This window comes from Apostichopus japonicus, chromosome 7, assembly GCF_037975245.1.
Source record: "Apostichopus japonicus isolate 1M-3 chromosome 7, ASM3797524v1, whole genome shotgun sequence".
NCBI classification, from domain to species: domain Eukaryota; kingdom Metazoa; phylum Echinodermata; class Holothuroidea; order Aspidochirotida; family Stichopodidae; genus Apostichopus; species Apostichopus japonicus.
In genome coordinates this window covers 20,684,029-20,701,796 of record NC_092567.1, presented here as the reverse complement: position 1 = coordinate 20,701,796, position 17,768 = coordinate 20,684,029, and the positions used below count along the sequence as shown (strand labels likewise).

The window sequence follows — 17,768 nt, the reverse complement described above, 5'->3', positions numbered from 1 at the left end:
CAAACATTTGTTAACGACTTGTTTGTTTCTTCGTATTACCCTTTTCGCAAATAACCCCAATCATGTTGTTGACATTGCCACGAAAATCAGTACCTGAAATGTTTCAGAGAATCTTGTTCGAAGATAATTTGAGTTCTTTAAAAAGCATCGAGCGCCCTCTTTTACAAGATTGTGTATTGACTAGAAAGCATTAGGCATATAATAAGTATTAAACGGGGCTAAGAATCGGCCTAAAACATACACATGTGTTTTTCCTTTAAAACAAACACATAACACTCTGTTTTTTTTTTATCATTTGACTTCATTTTGATCAGTTAACACTGATAACAACTGTCAACAAGCTTCCAATTGCATAATCGAAAGCAATTTACTCTATCGATTTATCAAATCAAATTCATTAATTTAATCCGTTTTGTCTCAGCATAGGAAGGAACTATACACACAAAATCAGTAAATTTACTTTCTGTAATGTGAAGTTCCATTAAGCAAAGAGTTCCCGTTTTTGATAATGGCCAGGTATTCTATACTGCACGGAAATCCCCAAGAGAAATGCTAAATTTGCAGGCTGCTACCAAAAGTCACTGATTGAACTAACTTTCAAAGAGTACTAAAGTCACACGATTTTTATGAAAATATAACATTTTCATATTATATATTGTTATCATTTCATATCAATTTTAAAAGGCTTAAACTTCGTAGAATGCCACTTTTGTCTCGAGAGTAGCGTCTTCTGAGTGCTGGGAATCCGTGGTCTACATCCTGACATTATTTTGAAAACATTCATTTTTGGCCAAAAATGGATAACTTTTTAAGGCTACACTCTTATGATTTTGTGAAATTTTGGCCAAAATGACGACTTTTTTTAATCCTTCCCAAAATCATACATACGATCGATGGCGCCCTTTTGATTAGATTCGAGCTGAAAAGAGTACTTAAATCATTCGATTTTCATGAAAATATGACAATTTTCATATCATTTATTGATATCATTTCACAGTGGCGGAGATTTCTTGTCAGAAGTGGGGGGGTTGCAGGCCATTGATGAAATAAAAAGTCATAACTGCTGGCTCACTATCTAAGTGGAGCGCCACCATAAGTTGGCGCGAAGTGCACAAGAATCTTTTGGCAAATATTGCCTCCCAGATTGCAGTAAATGGCACTGCCCAGGCCTTGAAAAGCTGCATTTAACCAGGGGCGTATGCAGGATTTTCCAACCCGGGGGGCGCGTATTACTTTCTACGCGGAGTGCCACCATTGGTTGGCGCGCAGCGTACAAGCAAATTTCTGGTTTTGGTACCCCCAGATCACCGGAAATGGCACTTCTCGGGCTTGAAACTGACCAACCATATGTACACTTTTGCCTGAGAACCAAGTATTTCCAAATACCCTTTTTTCTCATCTATAACCTTTTTGAAGATTGTCACCAGTCACACATCATGTTCGACTTCATCACATATCCTGTGGATCATTGCTTTTGTAGGTGATTCTTCATCGCGGCCCACAGTATCCGTCAGCCCCACTGTTCAGAATTTGAAAATTCACAATTCTCGTGAATAAATTCACTTCAAAACATACCCATAATGTTGCACAAAATATCATCTATGGACAACCGATATAGAAAAAACCTCCTTCAAACCCTAACAGACGGGTCAAAATTGCACGAGTATGATGAAGTATGATGAAGAATGTTGGTTAGGGAATTTTCGAAAATTCAGACCGCAATTAAAACATTTCGTTGATGGAAATAAAAATATACCAGATATTTCCAAAACCGAACACTATACACACATCGACAGTTTTGAGCATGGGCGCAGATCAGTGTTGGATAATGGTGGGGACGCGTGTATGCTCTCTGATACTATCTAAGCGGAGCGCGACCATGGGTTCGCGCGTAGCGTACGATTTTTTGGGCAAATATACCTCCCAGATCGCCGGAAATAACACTTCCCAGACCTAATGATGCTCCTAAACCTCCTTAAGTTTTAGATCTCATGGCTTAGAAATTTGGTTTGGAGAAATACATGGGCGTCTGCAGAAAGAAAATCAGGGGTCAAATAATCCAAGTAGACTTTTGTATATACGATGGGTCTGGGGTCCTCTCCCAGAAAACAAATATAGACTGCCGCAAATGCGATTTCCGTCCTATATTTAACAACTGTGGATACAATACAATAAAATGAGAACTGCTGCATGTCATTTGCACAATGCTGGATCAAACTGCGCCAAAGTTCAATACAGGGGAACTTGAAATGCAGCTATTGGTCAAGACAAATTGGTGGGGACACGGTATATCATGTCCCCACTACTGAAAAAGTTGGTGGGGACGCGTCCCGCTGTCTTCACCAGGATCTGCGCCCATGGTTTGGAGGCTGTTTATCGTGGAACGCCATTTTCATGCTCACTGATATGATGTGATATCTGCTGTTTGCTTTACAAATTCGAATAATTTTGTCACTGTTCCTCTTTCTCTTCCCGTTTTCCCGTATTTTCTACTCCATCCTTTTCTCCTTTTCTCTCTTTCTTCTTTTTCTTTTCCTTCCTTCACCTCGTTGAAGTTGGCAAGTGTATACAGTTCCAAAGCTATTCAACAGCAACAAAACGTTATTTTGTGTATGTCTGTTGTGGGGTGAAGTTAGCGCTATGAGCTACAAGTTCCAATGCGCAAGGTGGGGGAAAGGGGCTAGAAATAATGTGTGGGACAATTCTAACTCGGTTTTCGGTCGTTAATTGTTGATGTAGCCTACCAGGTAAAAGGTTGAAATGACTTTAACAATTTCAAATTCAATAATTTGATTTATTATGCCATTTGGAGCACATAACATAGGCTATAACAGAACATTACTGGCTAAAACTAGGGGGGGTTGATTGTGTGGGCCAACCCCCCCTCTTCAAAAAGTGGGGGGGTTAAAACCCCCCAACCCCCCCTGTTTCTCCGCCACTGTCATTTCATATCAATTTGAAAGGCTTAAACTTCGAAGAATGCCACTTTTGTCTTGAGAGTAGCGTTTCCTGAGTGCTGGGAATCCGTGGTCTACATTCTGAAATTATTTTGAAAACATTCATTTTTGGCCCAAAATGGACAATTTTGTAAGGCAATACCCTTATGATTTTGTTAATTTTTGGCCAAAATGAAGACTTTTTTAATTCTTCCCAAAATCATACATGCGATCGATGGCGCCCTTTTGATTAGATTCGAGATGTAAATAGTACTTAAGTCATTCGATTTTTATGAAAATATAACATTTTCATATTATATATTGTTATCATTTCATATCAATTTTAAAAGGCTTAAACTTCGTAGAATGCCACTTTTGTCTCGAGAGTAGCGTCTTCTGAGTGCTGGGAATCCGTGGTCTACATCCTGACATTATTTTGAAAACATTCATTTTTGGCCCAAAATGGACAATTTTGTAAGGCTATACTCTTATGATTTTGTGAAATTTTGGCCAAAATGACGACTTTTTTAATCCTTCCCAAAATCATAGATACGATCGATGGCGCCCTTTTGATTAGATTCGAGATGTAAATAGTACTTAAGTCATTCGATTTTTATGAAAATATAACATTTTCATATTATATATTGTTATCATTTCATATCAATTTTAAAAGGCTTAAACTTCGTAGAATGCCACTTTTGTCTCGAGAGTAGCGTTTTCTGAGTGCTGGGAATCCGTGGTCTACATCCTGACATTATTTTGAAAACATTCATTTTGGGCCCAAAATGGACAATTTTGTAAGGCTATACCCTTATGATTTTGTTAATTTTTGGCCAAAATGACGACTTTTTTAATTCTTCCCAAAATCATACATGCGATCGATGGCGCCCTTTTGATTAGATTCGAGATGTAAATAGTACTTAAGTCATTCGATTTTTATGAAAATATAACATTTTCATATTATATATTGTTATCATTTCATATCAATTTTAAAAGGCTTAAACTTCGTAGAATGCCACTTTTGTCTCGAGAGTAGCGTCTTCTGAGTGCTGGGAATCCGTGGTCTACATCCTGACATTATTTTGAAAACATTCATTTTTGGCCCAAAATGGACAATTTTGTAAGGCTATCCTCTTATGATTTTGTGAAATTTTGGCCAAAATGACGACTATTTTAATCATTCCCAAAATCATAGATACGATCGATGGCGCCCTTTTGATTAGATTCGAGATGTAAATAGTACTAAATTCACTCGATTTTTATGAAAATATAATATTTTCATATTATATATTGCTATCAATTTCAAAGGCTTAAACTTCGTAGAATGCCACTTTAGTCTTGAAAGTAGCGTTTTCTGAGTGCTGGGAATCCGTGGTCTACATCCTGACATTATTTCAAAAACATTCTTTTTTAGCTCAAAATGGACAATTCCTTATGATATTGTTACTTTTGGGCTAAAATGACGACTTTTTTAATTCTTCCCAAAATCATACATACGATCGATGGAGCCCTTTTGATTAGATTTGAGCTAAAAAGAGTACTTAAGTCATTCGATTTTTATGGATATATAACATTTTTATATTATATATTGATATCATTTCATATCAATTTAAAAGGCTTAAACTTCGTAGAATGCCACTTTTGTCTTGAGAAAAGCGTTTTTTAAGTGCGGCGAATCGATGTTTTGAAAGGCTTAAACTTCGTAGAAATAAACTTTAATATAATATATGATGTCAGGTTGTCCTATTACCAGATGCTTGTTACGTCAGGATTCATATCTCCATGGACGCAGAAGGTAAGTTCGTTGCTAATAAATTCCAATCCAGGTAGACTGAGTTTTGTGTCATTTGCAGCTAGTCTAGTTTTATCTTTCTCTATTTGTTATATGTTTGTTGGGCGTTGTGAAGTGGGGGTATTCGTCCGATTTACCCCCCCCCCCCCGCCATACACCCAATCACCCTACCCACTTTGTACGGGCAAATATATCTTTTCCAAGTCGGCAGCGTTTGCGTGGTACTTAGATTTGAATCTTTCTGTAATCTGCACTAAAGTATAATAATAAAAACGATGCGTATACACTATTATTTTACCGCAGTTGTTCTATAGAGAGGAACAACGGTTTGTATTGGCCTCCGTAGAATTCAAAATGTCTCGAAATCTCGTCGAATGCAGCGTTTTCTTAGCAAATTTCAATTTTCATTCGAATAACGAATTAATTAACTACTATGCTGAATCAAATTATTAGAGATAACTATTTTCATGAAGACGTTCGAAAGCCGAGAAATTTAGCAACATAAAGCATGGAAGGCCAAAAGTCAACATCAGTGTTAATTTATAACATTAGGTTCACTAAATGCTCATTGGAACAGCCTGGACTTTTTCCGTTGGGGCAACTGGACCTTTTCGGAAAATCGAATTTCGATAATTTTAACAATTAGTCCTTCAAATGTGTCGAAAACGTTCGTAAATTATGTTATCGATATTCTTAAGGAAATATCGCCATCGAAATATTAGCTACATTGTTCTTGAAATTCTGCAAATTATGTAATATTTAGCTGAAAATGCACATGTAAAAGTTATGATTGGGTTACTCGGGGCTTCAACGAAAAAATATCTATTTCTCGGGACGATTTAATTTCGAGCCCAAAACTATTGACTAAGAGTTGTCATTCCCAAATAGAGGGCGAATCGACATACACAGACATCTAAGAAATGTTAACCTTTGACCTGTACTTAAAAAAAAAGTAGCAGGCCTACGACCTATGGTAGCATACGCCCATTAAAAGCCCCATTGACTTACACACTAAATCACAAAAGTAATGTGGTCTCTAAGTCTAGATAAAAGTTTTCACTAGCTAAACGCTACCCATCACCGGATAGCTGACAAATTGGCCTTTCATGGCATTATCAATTTTCCATATCATGACCGTGTAGATTTTTTGCTATCCGAGCCGGAAGTTTTCGTCACTTGTAAACAAACCTTTTCACTCAGTGGTAAACAAATTTCCTACGCTGCTCCTGGGAGGCCTAACGGGGGTCTAAAATTGCCTCAATTGACCCAATTGTCTCACCACATGTACTTCCATTCATGCTCTTCAACATGCAAGCCACAAAAAAAACTAGATTATGATTGATAACAGCTCACAAAAGATGTTCTCCTGCTGCTTTTTTGGCACTTTTCCTGATGGAGAACAATCGAGCGGATTGATATAGACTCTAATAGGAGTATGCCACCCTATTGGCGAGAAGTGGCTTATATGCGTGATTCTATATACTGCCGCTAGATAATGTTCGAATGGATTGACGGCGGGTTATTTGAGTAGAACTGCTGGGCATGCGCAGTTTAGTTATGATCAAACTGCTTTCATGATGGGAAGCATATCAGATCCTAGGCGAAACTATGCACAACCGATGATCTGATCTGATTGGAAAACGGTTATAAATATTCATGAGACTACTACCAATCACCACATTGTGTGTGTGGTTTACTTATGTCATCGTACGAAACCTCTCTGAAGCGCCAGGTCTGCTGAAATGTATTCTGTTTGATGACGTCAAGTTTAGAAAGTACGAGGTCATGCCCATTTGATATTTTAAACATGACCAATTTTCTGACTGAATTGTTGTTAAGATTGTCGAATATTTTTCCATTTCCATGAGGACTCGCTATTTGCATTGGAGATATCTCGTTGAAATTAACATCGAATTTACACCGTCAATTGAAAACACAAACCTACCTCCCATGAACTCGAAAACATGAGTTATTTCAATGATGAAAGCGATTACGCAGAAGAAATGGCAATTTCTTCTCCATTTAAATTTGGTATAACAAACTGTGGGAAATATCTATACTCAATCGTCATTCATATGAGGCTGAAAGTTTTTTCACTGTTCTTGATATATATATATATATATATATATATATATATATATATATATATATATATATATATATATATATATATATATATATATAGGTAAGTGATTGGAAGTAAAACAGCCAATGTTTGGTTTTTGCAGAGCTTTCGAGCAAAACTAGCTCTTCTTCAGTGCATGATCACCATCACCGAAAGTGACAAGGAGTAGCAGGAATTGAAACTGTTTTATAGAGAAGATGTCGGCATGGTTGTAAAGGCAAAGCGACTTACTGATTTCTGCTGAATTGAGCAGAAGTTTTAGAAATTCGGATTATTGTATCTCACTCGAGATCCAGCCTTTCTCTAAATGCAGCATAGTTGTTTAACAGTTTTTCCGTTATTCCTATATATATATATATATATATATATATATATATATACAGGCGCGTATCCAGGATTTTCAAACCCGGGGGGCGCGAATTACTATCTAAGCGGAGCGCCACCATCGGTTGGCGCGCAGCGTACAAGAAAATTTCTTGTTTTGAAACCCCCCCAGATCACCGGAAATGGCACTTCTCGGGCTTGAAATGACCAACCAGATGTACACTTTTTGCCTGAGAACCAGGTATTTCCTAATAGTTTTTTTTTTCCATCCATAACCTTTTTGAAGTTTGTCAACCCGGCACACATCATGTTCGACCTGATGGCATCTCCTGTGGGTCTTTGCTTTTGTAGGTGATTCTACGTCGCGGCCCACAATACCCGTCAGCCCCACTTTTCAAGGTTTTAAGCCCCATATTTGTTCAGAATTTGAAAATTCACATTTCTCGTGAATAAACTCACTTGAAAACATACCCTAAATGTTGTACAAAATTTCATCTATGGACAACCAATATAGAAAAACTTCCTTGAACCCCTAACAGACCGGTCAAAATTGCACGAGTAGAGGGAAGTGTGATGCAGAATGTTGGTCAGAAATTTTCGAAAATTCAGACACAGTTCATATATTGGTGTACAAACATTAAAACCTCTTATAACGGCTATTATAAAACTTGGTTGAAGAAAATGAAAAAATAGCAGATATTTCCTTCAACCGAACACTACACACAGGCGTAGGAGGCGCGGCGGCAGTGGCGGAGCTAGGGGTATTGGTCAGGAGTGGCGAGAATGGTCTGTAGGAGCGCTTTCGACACTATCAGAGCCGTATATAGAGAGAGTTTGGCCAACCATGTAACCGATTTGGATTGGTCGAGAGGGAAAACGCCCACACAGGGTGGTAAAATAGGTCCACTTGAAAACTTTATAGCAGACGACACGCATACTCACAGTGTATAGACTATCGTTTGTGTACACGAAAAAAGTACGAAATTATGAAAGAAATGGTGCTGGGGATGCTGCAATCGGTCAGAACATGGATATTGTTGTTTGATTATCCGACTGACCATAAAAGAAGAGGAATTTTTGGAAGTAGAAAGAACAAGATGGAGATCTAATGAAAAAAAAGTCTGTGTAGCCTAGGCCCATACTAGCCATAGGCCCTAGTGTAATACGAGTAATGTACAAGCAATGCGAGAATTTTACGTTCAGACTGGTTTCTGTAATTACATGCATGGCTATTCTCTCTCGTTTTACGATCCACAAATTCGATTTCATTATGCCAGCTCTCCTAATCATAGGCATGGCAGTTTCAGTCGCACATATAGTTATCCTAATTCCTAGTTATTGTATGCCTAGGCTATGCCTAGCCTAAAAAAGTATCACTTTTAGTTTAATGTTAAAGGGTGGGCTAGCCTCTAGGCATCACGTAAAGCCCTAATCCTTAGTTAAGCCCGAAGCATAAGTTAAGCCTGGGCTTAGTTAGACCTGGACCATTCTTGCTATTACTACAACTGTTATAGCACATTACATAATATAACACAGTATAAGGCCCAATTAAACTAGGTCTAAGGAAAACAAAGTAGCCTAGGCCTAAACTAGTTAGGCTAGGTCTATACTCATTGGCAACTTGTGGGTTGTGTACACATACAGGCCTAATTATATAGACCCTTTTAGTATGCCATAAACAAGTGCCCAAATGGTTAAATGATCTTGGTTTGTGTTAATTGTCAGCATTGGCCTAGCCTTTTTAGGCTAACATGAATTCAGCCTAATTTTTTCTTCTTCAAAAGTATAGCCTAGGCCTTGGTTTAATTTGGATGCAGTCAACTATCATTTATCAAAGTTGCATCAGTACCTCCTTATCCCTTAATTGACACCCACATTGACGATTGAAGTTAAAAAAAATCTTTTTAAATTATCTTTAGACAGTAAATTTTAACTCCCTGAATTTCAGGACTTTTTTTTACAAATCAAAGGTGACATGTGCTCTGAAGAAAAACTCCTAACAAAAAAAGCCACAGTTAGCAGACTGTGATAATGACAAACCTGGTGAGTGACTACTAGACTGAAATCCAGTTCCTGCAACCACAGCAATAAAGTCTTTGTTTTAATCAATGCACTTGTGTGTTTGAAACTTTCAAATGGACACTCAATGGCAGTTGGTTAAGATATAAGGTTTTACCTTCATCATGGAGAGTTGAAGGGAATCTGCCTCATCATCTGAATAATGGACTCAAGGATAGCAACAAATCATGATTGGATAATGATTTTGAGCAAGTAAATATCTGGCAATTTGAAAGTTTGTATTATTTTTTTACATATTATTTAAGCTGTTTAGCTCACACACAAGCAAATGATCAAGTGACAACAACCGATGTAGTATATTTAAAGGTATTGAAGACTTGCCCTAAACCGCATGCCGCGCTCTGAAAAAGTTTACTTTCCGTTGCTTGCAAGTGAAGTTTTTTTTGTGTCGCTACAAAATGCAGACAGTAATGAAACCTGATACCTTGTTATCTTATATCTAGACCTGAGATGTCCACGCTGCTATGTGCACTGTGTTGTGGGTATTGACTGTGATGTTTGTATTGACTGTACACTAATGTCTATTTACAGATGGTAGCAAGCTGTATGTGTATTTTCTGGGATCAATGGTGGTGTCTAACACTTCTGTTACACCGCATTCGAAACTAGGTCAGATAACCGGCATGAGACGTTTCTTTGTGCGGGAGTCTCCACACCCTTTAAGGAGAAGTATTTATATCCCATTAATAGAGAAAGATTTATGTTTCAATTGGTAGCATGCAACTTAAAATTTTGCAAACATTAGATACAATCAAACAATAACAAGGTTCATTTACAAGGTAATCTACTGCCCTTTATTTCACATTAGTCTGTCACATCAGAAGGTCACAGTTTTCAATAATTATACAAACAAATTCCCTTGATGGGTGCTTTGTTAGATTCCTGCAATTTTCAAGTTTATCAATGTAATAAGTTCTGAATGTGGCAATGTGGAGAAGCTTTGGGATAATCTGTGGATAAGACTGCCAGACTATCAACAAGATTCCACATCCATGCAACTCCAACTGCTTCCTTCACCTCCTTGCAGATGTACCACATGTCCAAAAAAAAGTCAGCATTGGTTAATGTAATTAAAATCTGGCTTCCTCCTGAGCTGGCAAATACACATGAATTGTCAAGTACAGAGGTCAGTGTGAAACCACTGAAAGATCTTCTCAGCTTTCAAGAAAACAAAGACTTGAAGCCAAATTGACAGAGGCCACACTGATACCATTCCACTCTCATAAGATGAAGGTATCACACAAATTTATTTTGCTTCTGCGATGCAGTGCCTGGTAGACTGTGAGGGTCACCCAATGGATGTTTTAACAACTGCCTGGTTTATAGAGCTCTGCAACAGATAATTCATCCTAATGTCTAGTCGTCATCCTGTCATGGCCTTGAGCAAGTTGAACCCACTTCAACACAAAGCAGCTATTGAATTCTTGTCTAGGTACTGTCAAATCCACATCACCATCATTGCTGGTTCCAGCTACGCTGACCATGATAAAAGAGTACAATGAGGGTTTTTTAATTCACCCAACAGAGCTTGCATTCCAGTACCTTTGGGCAGCTGAAAAGATATTCAGAAATTGTTATATATGAGTGTGTTTGTATGCATGCATATGTGTGATTTTCTTGCTTTACAGAACAGCTCCATTTTGATAAGCTATGTAACGTGGAAACCTGCCAATCATATGTTTGAAATAGGACAGGCTGAAACGATTCTTAAATGAAAAGCTTAACGACTTCTTGCATTTTTATACATCACTGTTCAGGTAAGGCCAGTAAGGGCAGTATGAAGAATAAGTAACAATTAATAATTATCATTATGGCCATTTGCTGTCTGCATAATAACAAACTGAATGATGTCATCAGCCCTGTGCTCAGTTGACAACACTGACAAGTAGGCACACTATGTCAGTGTGATCCATGAAACCTTATTAAGGACATGACAGTATAGTATATATGTTAATGGAAAATACATAAGCTACAACATACACCAGTATTCAGTTGTTGCAGGTTTTTTTTTCTCGACAGACCCATTCAATCTGTTGCACCTACTATAGCCTAGTACTACATTCCTGAGAAATTAACACCACAATATCAGTCTTAGGTTTGCCCACAGTCTCCCAACTATTGCTAACTCCTACACTCAAGTATATAGTTTAGTTTAGTAGAAAAAAAGACCAGGAGAGACATTCAAGTCCCCATTAAGGACCCTAAGGCTATATGAGAGGAATAAAACCGAGGACATCAAATGTCATACCCAATTACAATGCTTAATGTACTCATCCAAAGTATTCTTAAACCCATTCACACTACTTGCAATTCAACCTTCTCAGGCAAACCATTCCATCCATTCACAACCCTTGTATAAGTTGTATTAGACTTTAGAGAAAAAGTTATGCCGAATATTAATCCTACTATGTAACTTCTGGAGTTTAATACAATGACCTCTGGTACAACTACTTTTTGGCAAACCTGAAAAGATCAGTGAAGCATAAATTGTCATTTTATGTGTAGGCCTACTTTATTTAATTGAAGGATCTATTAATGTAGGCCTGATGCTATAGTTGTGCGTCTGTAATCTAGCCTAGCCAGGACTGTGATGTGTGCTTTTCGTTTGTATGACTAAAGTAGGACTAGTAGTATGAGGCGTAAAATAAAACAAGTGTAATGACAGGTTTTCAGCTAGTTTTCTATGCATTTCAGGTGTGAAGATAAACGTAAATGTCATTAACTAACGCATACTCTAATTCATTACCTGATATCCATTTTGTTCCTCGTATGCCTGTCAAAATCTGACATTCTGAGTCGCTTCGTTTGTTCGCAACGAGCACAGTGTGCAAAGCTGCTATATAATGTGTGTGGTGTTTTTCGTGTTTCGCGCAACTGGTAACGACAACTGGACCTATTTTGATGCCCATGGTTTGCGTGTGACGTCACAAATCGCCAGTTGGCCAAACTCTCTCTATATACGGCTCTGGACACTATCAGAGCCGTATATAGAGAGAGTTTGGCCAACTGGCGATTTGTGACGTCACACGCAAACCATGGGCATCAAAATAGGTCCAGTTGTCGTTACCAGTTGCGCGAAACACGAAAAACACCACACACAATATATAGCAGCTTTGCACACTGTGCTCGTTGCGAACAAACGAAGCGACTCAGAATGTCAGATTTTGACAGGCATACGAGGAACAAAATGGATATCAGGTAATGAATTAGAGTATGCGTTAGTTAATAACATTTACGTTTATCTTCACACCTGAAATGCATAGAAAAGTAGCTGAAAACCTGTCATTACACTTGTTTTATTTTACGCCTCATACTACTAGTCCTACTTTAGTCATACAAACGAAAAGCACACATCACAGTCCTGGCTAGGCTAGATTACAGACGCAAAACTATAGCATCAGGCCTACATTAATAGATCCTTCAATTAAATAAAGTAGGCCTACACATAAAATGACAATTTATGCTTCACTGATCTTTCAGGTTTGCCAAAAAGTAGTTGTACCAGAGGTCATTGTATTAAACTCCAGAAGCTACATAGTAGGATTAATATTCGGCATAACTTTTTCTCTAAAGTCTAATACAACTTATACTGGATGGATTGAATGGTTTGCCTGAGAAGGTTGAATTGCAAGTAGTGTGTATGGGTTTAAGAATACTTTGGATGAGTACATTAAGCATTGTAATTGGGTATGACATTTGATGTCCTCGGTTTTATTCCTCTCATATAGCCTTAGGGTCCTTAATGGGGACTTGAATGTCTCTCCTGGTCATTTTTTCTACTAAACTAAACTATATACTTGAGTGTAGGAGTTAGCAATAGTTGGGAGTCTGTGGGCAAACCTAAGACTGATATTGTGGTGTTAATTTCTCAGGAATGTAGTACTAGGCTATAGTAGGTGCAACAGATTGAATGGGTCTGTCGAGAAAAAAAAAACCTGCAACAACTGAATACTGGTGTATGTTGTAGCTTATGTATTTTCCATTAACATATATACTATACGGTCATGTCCTTAATGAGGTTTCATGGATCACACTGACATAGTGTGCCTACTTGTCAGTGTTGTCAACTGAGCATAGGGCTGATGACATCATTCAGTTTGTTTTTATGCAGACAGCAAATGGCCATAATGATAATTATTAATTGTTACTTATTCTTCATACTGCCCTTACTGGCCTTACCTGAACAGTGATGTATAAAAATGCATGAAGTCGTTAAGCTTTTCATTTAAGAATCGTTTCAGCGTGTCCTATTTCAAACATATGATTGGCAGGTTTACACGTTACGTAGCTTATCAAAATGGAGCTGTTCTGTAAAGCAAGAAAATCACGCATATGCATGCATACAAACACACTCATATATAACAATTTCTGAATATCTTTTCAGCTGCCCAATGGTACTGGAATGCAAGCTCTGTTGGGTGAAGTAAAAAACCCTCATTGTACTCTTTTATCATGGTCAGCGAAGCTGGAACCAGCAATGATGGTGATGTGGATTTGACAGTACCTAGACAAGAATTCAATAGCTGCTTTGTGTTGAAGTGGGTTCAACTTGCTCAAGGCCATGACAGGATAACGACTAGACATTAGGATGAATTATCTGTTGTAGAGCTCTATAAACCAGGCAGTTGTTAAAACATCCATTGGGTGACCCTCACAGTCTACCAGGCACTGCATCGCAGAAGCAAAATGAAGTGTGTGTGATACCTTCATCTTATGAGAGTGGAATGGTATCAGTGTGGCCTCTGTCAATTTGGCTTCAAGTCTTTGTTTTCTTGAAAGCTGAGAAGATCTCTCAGTGGTTTCACACTGACCTCTGTACTTGACAATTCATGTGTATTTGCCAGCTCAGGAGGAAGCCAGCTTTTAATTACATTAACCAATGCTGACTTTTTTTTGGACATGTGGTACATCTGCAAGGAGGTGAAGGAAGCAGTTGGAGTTGCATGGATGTGGAATCTTGTTGATAGTCTGGCAGTCTTATCCACAGATTATCCCAAAGCTTCTCCACATTGCCACATTCAGAACTTATTACATTGATAAACTTGAAAATTGCAGGAAACTAACGAAGCACCCATCAAGGGAATTTGTTTGTATAATTATTGAAAGCTGTGACCTTCTGATGTGACAGACTAATGTGAAATAAAGGGCAGTAGATTACCTTGTAAATGAACCTTGTTATTGTTTGATTGTATCTAATGTTTGCAAAATTTTAAGTTGCATGCTACCAATTGAAACATAATTCTTTCTCTATTAATGGGATATAAATACTTCTCCTTAAAGGGTGTGGAGACTCCCGCACAAAGAAACGTCTCATGCCGGTTATCTGACCTAGATTCGAATGCGGTGTAACAGAAGTGTTAGACACCACCATTGATCCCAGAAAATACACATACAGCTTGCTACCATCTGTAAATAGACATTAGTGTACAGTCAATACAAACATCACTGTCAATACCCACAACACAGTGCACATAGCAGCGTGGACATCTCAGGTCTAGATAAAAGATAACAAGGTATCGGGTTTCATTACTGTCTGCATTTTGTAGCGACACAAAAAAAACTTCACTTGCAAGCAACGGAAAGTAAACTTTTTCAGAGCGCGGCATGCGGTTTAGGGCAAGTCTTCAATACCTTTAAATATACTGCATCGGTTGTTGTCACTTGATCATTTGCTTGTGTGTGAGCTAAACAGCTTAAATAATATGTAAAAAAATAATACAAACTTTCAAATTGCCAGATATTTACTTGCTCAAAATCATTATCCAATCATGATTTGTTGCTATCCTTGAGTCCATTATTCAGATGATGAGGCAGATTCCCTTCGACTCTCCATGATGAAGGTAAAACCTTATATCTTAACCAACTGCCATTGAGTGTCCATTTGAAAGTTTCAAACACACAAGTGCATTGATTAAAACAAAGACTTTATTGCTGTGGTTGCAGGAACTGGATTTCAGTCTAGAAGTCACTCACCAGGTTTGTCATTATCACAGTCTGCTAACTGTGGCTTTTTATGTTAGGAGTTTTTCTTCAGAGCACATGTCACCTTTGATTTGTAAAAAAAGTCCTGAAATTCAGGGAGTTAAAATTTACTGTCTAAAGATAATTTAAAAAGGTTTTTTTTAACTTCAATCGTCAATGTGGGTGTCAATTAAGGGAATAAGGAGGTACTGATGCAACTTTGATAAATGATAGTTGACTGCATCCAAATTAAACCAAGGCCTAGGCTATACTTTTGAAGAAGAAAAAATTAGGCTGAATTCATGTTAGCCTAAAAAGGCTAGGCCAATGCTGACAATTAACACAAACCAAGATCATTTAACCATTTGGGCACTTGTTTATGACATACTAAAAGGGTCTATATAATTAGGCCTGTATGTGTACACAACCCACAAGTTGCCAATGAGTATAGACCTAGCCTAACTAGTTTAGGCCTAGGCTACTTTGTTTTCCTTAGACCTAGTTTAATTGGGCCTTATACTGTGCCATATTATGTAATGTGCTATAACAGTTGTAGTAATAGCAAGAATGGTCCAGGTCTAACTAAGCCCAGGCTTAACTTATGCTTCGGGCTTAACTAAGGATTAGGGCTTTACGTGATGCCTAGAGGCTAGCCCACCCTTTTACATAGAACTAAAAGTGATACTTTTTTAGGCTAGGCATAGCCTAGGCATGCAATAACTAGGAATTAGGATAACTATATGTGCGACTGAAACTGCCATGCCTATGATTAGGAGAGCTGGCATAATGAAATCGAATTTGTGGATCGTAAAACGAGAGAGAATAGCCATTCATGTAATTACAGAAACCAGTCTGAACGTAAAATTCTCGCATTGCTTGTACATTACTCGTATTACACTAGGGCCTATGGCTAGTATGGGCCTAGGCTACACAGACTTTTTTTCATTAGATCTCCATCTTGTTCTTTCTACTTCCAAAAAATTCCTCTTCTTTTATGGTCAGTCGGATAATCGAACAACAATATCCATGTTCTGACCGATTGCAGCATCCCCAGCACCATTTCTTTCATAATTTCGTACTTTTTTCGTGTACAAAACGATAGTCTATACACTGTGAGTATGCGTGTCGTCTGCTATAAAGTGTTCAAGTGGACCTATTTTACCACCCTGTGTGGGCGTTTTCCCTCTCGACCAATCCAAATCGGTTACATGGTTGGCCAAACTCTCTCTATATACGGCTCTGGACACTATCTAAGCGGAGCGCCACCACTGGTTGGCGCGTAGCGTACAGAAAATTTTTGAATAAAGATACTCCCTAGATCGCCGGAAATGACCCTTTCCGGGCCTGGCTAATTTGCAGATAAACGAAGAATAAGGTGTCATCGCCAAATTACACCAACAAAATGTGACAAATGTCAATAAGTAGATGAGAGCGCAATAAAAAAGTTAATAATCTAGAATAAGTAAAAAGTGGTAAAGAGCTGAAAAGGCGCCAGCAGTCCATTTGAGTCCGTCAGGGGGGGCATCCACCCCCCGACCGTATGGACGCTCCGCCACTGCGCGGCGGGGGTGCAGCCCCTAATTCGCCATTACTAATGTAAAAGAGAGTTTTTACATAATTGGACCTCCATGCTTTTTATACATCTACATGAGACATGTCGTTGTTTACATTAGCATCCCGCGAAATACTGCGCAATTTGAACGGACCGTACGGTACATGATGGCATGCGATGTAATAACCGATGCTTGCTTATATGATATTGACATGAACACGTTGAACGCGCGCTAAGCACGCGAAAATTTTTGGTTATTTTTTCAGGCAAGTCGGACAGTTTTGAGGCTTTTCATCCTGGAACGCCATTTTCATGCTCATTGATATGATGTGATATCTGCTGTTTGCGTTACAAATTCGAACAGGCGCGTAGCGAGGAATTTGCCAAGGGAGGGGCGAAGCCTGTAGGCAAATTATCTAAGCGTAGCGCCACCATAGGTTGGCGCGAAGCGTACAAGAAAATTTTGGCCGAAAATGCCTCCCAGATCGCTGGAAATGGCACTACCCAGGACCATTTGTTAGCGCGAAGCGTACAAGCAAATTTTGGTCTCCCAGATCGCTGGAAATGACACTTCCCAGGCCTTGTAAGTTGCCTCTAAGCACTTTCTATTTTGAAATTACTTAGCGATATCATTTAAAAAAATGCTGAATGGGGGGGGGGGCGGGCGGTCGCCCCCATCCCAAAATGCGTCATGTTCCCCGACGACACGGTCGAGTTCGAGACCAGCCACAGTTGGTTTCATAGCACAATTCTACACACGCGTTATGATAGACCATATATAGTACATATATAGATCATTAGTGAGAGAGGAAAATGGAAACGTCAAAAAATGGAGTTGTCGGTGTAAGGGGTAGGGTGAGTCACACTTTTACGAAATCATTGATCCGTCACTGGCTACCCTTCAGCGCTGTAATGATGTCACTGTTCCTCTTTCTCTTCCCGGTATCTTCGCGTTTTTCTTTTACTCCCTCCTTTTCTCCTTTTTCTCTCTTTCTTTTT

At 38.5% G+C, this 17,768-nt stretch overlaps 1 long non-coding RNA gene across 1 annotated transcript; it reads left to right on the top strand.

The window, feature by feature from the left end:
* Positions 1-12,245: 12,245 nt before the first annotated feature.
* On the top strand, positions 12,246-14,381 carry LOC139969676 (uncharacterized). The gene is made up of 2 exons (XR_011793787.1): positions 12,246-12,454; positions 13,641-14,381. It is a non-coding gene; the product is annotated as an uncharacterized lncRNA (long non-coding RNA).
* Positions 14,382-17,768: the final 3,387 nt, after the last annotated feature.